This window comes from Bufo gargarizans, chromosome 6, assembly GCF_014858855.1.
Source record: "Bufo gargarizans isolate SCDJY-AF-19 chromosome 6, ASM1485885v1, whole genome shotgun sequence".
Taxonomy (NCBI): Eukaryota; Metazoa; Chordata; class Amphibia; order Anura; family Bufonidae; genus Bufo; species Bufo gargarizans.
This window is the reverse complement of record NC_058085.1, coordinates 12,872,586-12,879,159: the sequence shown is the minus strand read 5'-3', so window position 1 is coordinate 12,879,159 and position 6,574 is coordinate 12,872,586. Positions and strand designations below refer to the sequence as shown.

General features: G+C 38.8%; 1 non-coding gene across 1 annotated transcript; it reads right to left on the bottom strand.

Annotated features, from left to right (window-relative positions):
- Positions 1-1,044: 1,044 nt before the first annotated feature.
- On the bottom strand, positions 1,045-1,105 carry LOC122942924. Its single transcript, XR_006390762.1, has one exon. It is a non-coding gene; the product is annotated as a U7 small nuclear RNA (small nuclear RNA).
- Between the last annotated feature and the right edge of the window lie 5,469 nt (positions 1,106-6,574).

Here is a 6,574-nt window from a genome sequence, read left to right as displayed (position 1 = left end):
TCTTGCGCATAACTCTTGGCTTTCTTTCACTAGTTTGATTGCAGATTCTGTGGACTCTAGACTTATGAGACCATCATCTACATAAAAGTTTTTCTTAAGAAAATTTGCTGCTGATGGGCAAACCTTTTCATTCTGATTGGCCAGGTACTTCATACCATAATTGGCATAACCTGGAGATGATGCTGCTCCAAACAAGTGTACTTTCATTCTGTATTCTGCTGGCTCTGAATCTGTATCTCCGTCCTCCCACCGTAGAAACCTCAGGAAGTCTCTATCTTCATTCTTGACATGAAACTGGTTGAACATCTTTTCGGGATATTTTCTGAATCTGCAGAGTACTGCAAGCCATACCCAAGAGATCCTAGTGACAAAACAAACGTGGAAATTGAACACACAGTAACAAAAAATAAGTGAATGTGTGCCATTACGGCCCAGACATTTGACCGGAATTATAAAAATTCCTCATCTTTTCTAGACCGAAGCCGAGCAAAGAGAGGTGTGTGCGACTGTGCGCTCAAAATGTGAGAAAGTGAAGTGCGTGCAAATGTGCCATCACTCAGTGGGCTCCCACCCCCAATGAGTTCAGGCACCCCAGGGTCACCACTCCTGGGGCACTTCTGCACCTCGGGCTTTCAAACATCTCAGCCCCTGGCTTAGATCCAACAGAGGCCTTGGTCACCTAGCGATAGAACCTTGAAACCCAAGCCATACATCCTAGCATGGCTCTGAATCTAAAAACAGATACTACGCTCGATCTTAACCAAAAGGACGAGAAGCGAACAGATTAAAGTCTTGAAATACAGAATACACAGGGAACACCCACTGAGTCCTGATCCTGCAGCTCTACAGTGGACACCCACTATGCTATAGAGCTGCTGTAAAATAGAGAATAAAAACCCACCAAACTTTGAACCTGTAGCCCCATAGAAAACATCTATCATTCCCCAAACATACAAGAAGAAATCAGCCTACCTACAAAAAGATGATCAAAAATAAGTCACAATATTGTCAATATGTGTATTTTTTTATTCTTCCACAAGGTTCTGGGGCTTTTCAGCAGTTGCTAAAAAGCTTTTAAACAAATAGCAAAAGAGCTAAACTACTAAAAACACAGAGTTTAGCTCCTCCGACCTCTTCTCCCCCAATCACCATTTATATCATGGAGACGACACACAACACAGACTTTTTATTTGATGAGAGAAGCTTCTTGGAGGACATTCTTCATAAAGTTCTTGGTATTTCTAAGCAATGTTCCTCAGTGTTCGTCAAAGGAATGTTCTTACTGGGTTAAGGAACATCCTTAAAAGTTGATCAGGACCTAGAAGTATCAGGCCAAGACGAGGATTGTCTTATTATACAGTATTCCCTGATCACACAACAATGTCTGACACAACGCAGTCCTTCAAGCTAATCCACAGAAATCATGGTCTTTCAAGTAGATTTGGGTTGATGAAGCTATGCAGATTTCTGTAATTAGCTGTACAAATGGGTGGAGCTATGTAGATTTCTCCAGCTTCCTTAGCAAAGATCAAAATTAGACCCTTGTGTAAGTCTTCCGTGGCAGTGGTGGTGTCCTAGATCTTTTCCAGGTTTGGAAGCAGAGAGTCAAGCTGCAGACCCACATTGGCATTGAGTAGGCTTAGAAGTGATCAGAGATTGGTCGCTCTGACTCCCAGGGATCGGCCCTGCACTCAACAGCAGCAGCAATGAGTGATAGTTGTTTGTGTGAGTAACATTCCCACCAAAGGAGTACCAGCAAAGCCAAATAGAAATTTGCATAGCTCCACCCATGACCATTCTCAGCAATATGATCATTCTCTGTGATATGAACTGCCTGAACAATCCATGGCCTCTACAATCAATTCTTCTATTTGGAAAATTAGAAGGCATTTCCTTTGGCTACTTTCACTCTCATGTTTGGTGCGGATCCGTTTGTATTATCTTTAACATAGCCGTAACGGATCCCTCTTGAACACTATTGAAAGTCAATGGAGGACGGATCCGTTTTCTATTGTGCCAGATTGTGTCATAGAAAACCGTTCCGTCCCCGTTGACTTACATTGTGTGCTGGAACGGGTCCGTTTGGCTCAGTTCCGTCAGACGGACACCAAAACGCTGCAAGCAGCTTTTTTTTTGTCCGAATCCGAGGCGGAACTGATGCATTCTGAGCGGACCCTTTTCCATTCAGAATGCATTAGGGCCAAAATGATCCGTTTTGGACCACTTGTGAGAGCCCTGAACGGATCTCACAAACGGAAAGCCAAAAGCCAGTGTGAAAGTAGCCTTTCTTTGGCAGTGGAGTTACCAGGGTCACTGATAACGTAGCTTTCTGGTTTTGTGGCCTAGACAATGTGAATTACCTGTTCTTATTAGTGGTTGGACTGGGCTACTGAGATGGAGCAGAGAAACACAGAGATTAACCTGGAGGTGATCTTGGGCCTTTGGGTTGGAGTCATAAGCCAGGATGTTCACAAAGCCTGAGGAGCAGATGTGGCAGGCGCAGCACTATAAGTGCGTGCAAATGTGCCATCACTCAGTGGGCTCCCACCCCCAGTGAGTTCAGGCACCTCAGGGTCACCACTCCTGGGGCACTTCTGCACCTCGGGCTTTCAAACATCTCAGCCCCTGGCTTAGATCCAACAGAGGCCTTGGTCACCTAGCGATAGAACCTTGAAACCCAAGCCATACATCCTAGGCTTGCTATGCAGTTCTCTGCACTACATCCTAGCATGGCTCTGAATCTAAAAACAGATAAGGTATCAACACAATTTTATTAGAGTAAAAGGTTGTACATACAAAGTAGAATAAATACAAATATAAAATATATAAAATTATAAATACAATATTAAATACATTATAAAATAATTGTATTCCATATTGACAGACACCATAGGGAATTAGCTTTTTTTGACCCTAGTTTTTTTTTATCTCTCAGAAAATAAATGTATAATTCACTTAAAGCAACCTTTATACAATTTAAAACGTCAATGTTGTCATGTTTAAATAATAAAATATTTCTAGATTTCCATATGGCATTTTTAAAACAATTGATAATCATCCATCAAATTTCTTGTTGCTTGCAGGTTGGATATGTAAAAAGCCCATATAAAACATATTCGTAATTAAAATCTTTAAGACCACATATCCACTTAAAAAGAAGTCCAGCCTTCTTCCAAATCTCCTGAGCATAGTGACAGTTCCAAAACAGGTGTAGTACCGTTTCGTCGTCTCCACACCTATTTCTCGGACATCTGGCTCTCGCCACCAGCCCTCGCCTGTGTTGAAACTCTCGCGTCGGGAGGCACTGGTGGGCGATTGCCCAGGACAGATCCTTATGAATGTTTGCCAGAAATTTGCCGTACACGTTTCACCATACCTTTTTGGATCTGTCCTGAGAGAAGTTTGAAACTGTCACTACCTCTTCGTTTCTTCGACACCATACTGACACCTTCCTCTGGTCCCCCAATATGTCAGGCTCTATCTCATGGAGGCGCAAGAGCCTGACTGTTTTCTCCAGGACCGCATAGTGCTTAGGGGGACACAAGAGTACTGGAGTATTTAGAGAAAGCCGGAACCATCTCTTGAAAACCATACCTGCTGCGTATTTTAAAAAATAACTAAAAATGCCATTGGACTTATACATTCTAAAACAGAAACAGAAATACTTAATATAAAAGAAATTAAAAAGATTTGGAACATCCTTACCACCTTTGTCCTTTTTCCTATACATAAAATCACGCTTTAATTTTTCCATAGAGGAGCCCTATAAAAATTTAAAACAAATACGAGTTTATTTTTTTATATACAATGTTGTAGGAGGAAAAACCATTGCGATATAAACATGATAGGAATTAAAACCATTTTGATTATTAACATTTTCCCTTCCATGGTAAGGTCTCTTAGGTTCCACATTAAAATCTTCCTTTCTATTTTATCAATTGCGATGTCCCAACTAGAATATCCATTGTTTGCCTGATTAAAAATAACGCCAAGAATTTTAATCTGATCTTGTTGTATTTTAACGCCTGGTGTTATCGAAGAATCCCAGCTTCCAATATTAAAACAGTCACATTTACTTAAATTTAACTTAAAACCTGATGCCTCACAAAAGAAATTAGTAATCATTAAGCTCCTTCTAAGTGCAGGGGAGTCTTTACATAAAATCGTTACGTCATCCATATAACTTAAAACTTTTAAATGATTACCCCCTCCCCCTGGAATAGGAACCCCTTTCACTATTTTATCACACCTCAACATAGCCAGAAGGGGTTCCATAGCACAAATAAACAGGAGGGGGGACAAAGGACATCCTTGTTTTACGCCAGACGTTTACAGAAATGTGACTAAAACTGGACTTATATAAAAGTTTGATTACATTTTGTATAAAAGCAGGCATACCTAATTTCTCTAAAACTATAAAAAGATACTTATGGGACACCCTATCAAACGCCTTTTCAAAATCTAATGATAAAATACCTCAAGTTTGATTCCTTTCTTTAAAATACCATAAAATATCTCTTAAAACATTTAAAGACTCAGCTATTGATCTTTCAGGTACCCCACAAACCTGGTTTGGGTGTATAATTTAACTTATAAAAGGTTTAAGGCGTAATGCTAAAATTTTAGCTAAAATTTTATAGTCAACATTTAAAAGGGTAATGGGCCTCCAGTTTTTTAATTGATTTTTATCACCTTTTTTATATAACAAAGAAACAATCCCCTTCCTCCAGGACCGGGGGAGTTCCTCTACTGTAAAAGTTTATTTGTATAATAAAAACATATCGTCCTTTAAAATTTCCCAGAAAGCTAGATAAAATTCTATGGGAAGACCGTCTTCTCCCGGAGACTTCCCATTAGAAAAACTTTTAAAAGCATATAAAAGTTCTTCCATAGTAAAATCACGGGATAAAACCTCCTGGTCTAAAAAATCTAGCTTAAAATCAAGAAAATTAACAGCATCATTTAAAAAGGACATATCAATAGTTTTTTCATTAAAAAGGTGCTGATAAAAATTAAAAGCTGAATTTAACATCCCATGTACTGTGCTTTCCCCTTCTAAATTTAAAATTAAATCACGTCTTTTATTAGCTTTTTTAAAAAAGAAACGGGAACATTTTTCATTCTCTTTTAAGTTTTTTACTTGTGAATTAAAGATTATTTGTTTCCCTTTATCTTCAATACATTTATTTATTTCAACTTTCAGACTTGTCATATCAGATTCAACATCCATGCCCACCTCCTTCAATTTCAACAAAACATTCAATCTTTTATTAAGAACATCGTACCATATTTTTTTACCTTTTGCTCTCTTCTTACCTGCTTGGATAAAAAATAACTTAATTTTAGGTTTTATGCCCTCCCACCAGTGCAGCACAGATTCACTGGGGCTCCTTTTCTCCTGCCAGCACTGGTAGGTACGCACAAACTCAGCACTTATTTCGGGATCCTCTAATAATGCAACATTTAGCTTCCATTGACCTCTGTTTACCATCTGTTCTCCTTTTATTTCTGTATGAACTAATAATAATTTATGATCTGAGAAAATATTCCCAAATAACTCACATTTCACAGGGGTAAAATTGTTGGAAGCTAAAATAAAATCTATTCTGGAGCCCACTCTCCCGTTGGACCACGTGATACCTGGGTCCGCTGGTAAGAGTGAACTCCAGCAATCCTTTAAATTAAAATCATCAATAAAATTCTTCAGCAGGTAAGAAGTGCGGTCCTTCCTATTTGCATCACCCCCTTGCCTGGTTTCATTTTCACGTATACAATTGAAGTCGCCTCCCACCAGCAAGGGGGTGGAACCTGTACAAAATAATGGCAAAAGGTTAAAAAGATCTGCCCTTTCCTGTTTATCAGGGGGGGCATAGACATTTAAAATACGACATAAAAGACCCTTAAAACGTAAGTGCAATAAAATGGCTCTGCCAGGTAAAATTTCTGTTACAGATTGAATTTCAGCAAATGGACCCCGAAATAAAACTCCAATACCAACAGACTTATTGCTATTACCACCTGACCACACTGAAGGGCCTAATTTCCAGTCTTTTTTCAAATTTCCATACTCCATCCGATTTGGAATCCCACATTTTTTTTTTTTTTTTTTTTTAAGTTGACTATCCCTTTGCAGGGACGCCATATTTATTAAAAGAATAACAAAACAAGTTTTACAATATTACAAAAAAGAGAAGTATAAATAGTTACAAGAACATGGTAAAAGGAATAAAATCATATATTGGAATTCCATTCACTTAAAAACCATATCCTCTCTGCGGCGGTATTAACTTTTTTATCAATTAAAAAATAAATATACATCTCACTAAAACATAAACCCAGAACATCATCCACAGTTAAAATATCATGCTTAAAAACTAAAATATTTCTGGCTTTCCATAGAGTTTCCTTCACGCAGTTCACCGTCTTCCATGCCACAGCCTTTTCAGAGGCTGTTGGGCATTCCAGGGATCCGTATAAAACCATGTTATATGTAATGTCTCTTAGGCCTGCCATCTTCTTGATCAGCGGAAGCACCCTACTCCAACACTCTCTTGCAAAGCCGCAGGTCCATAGC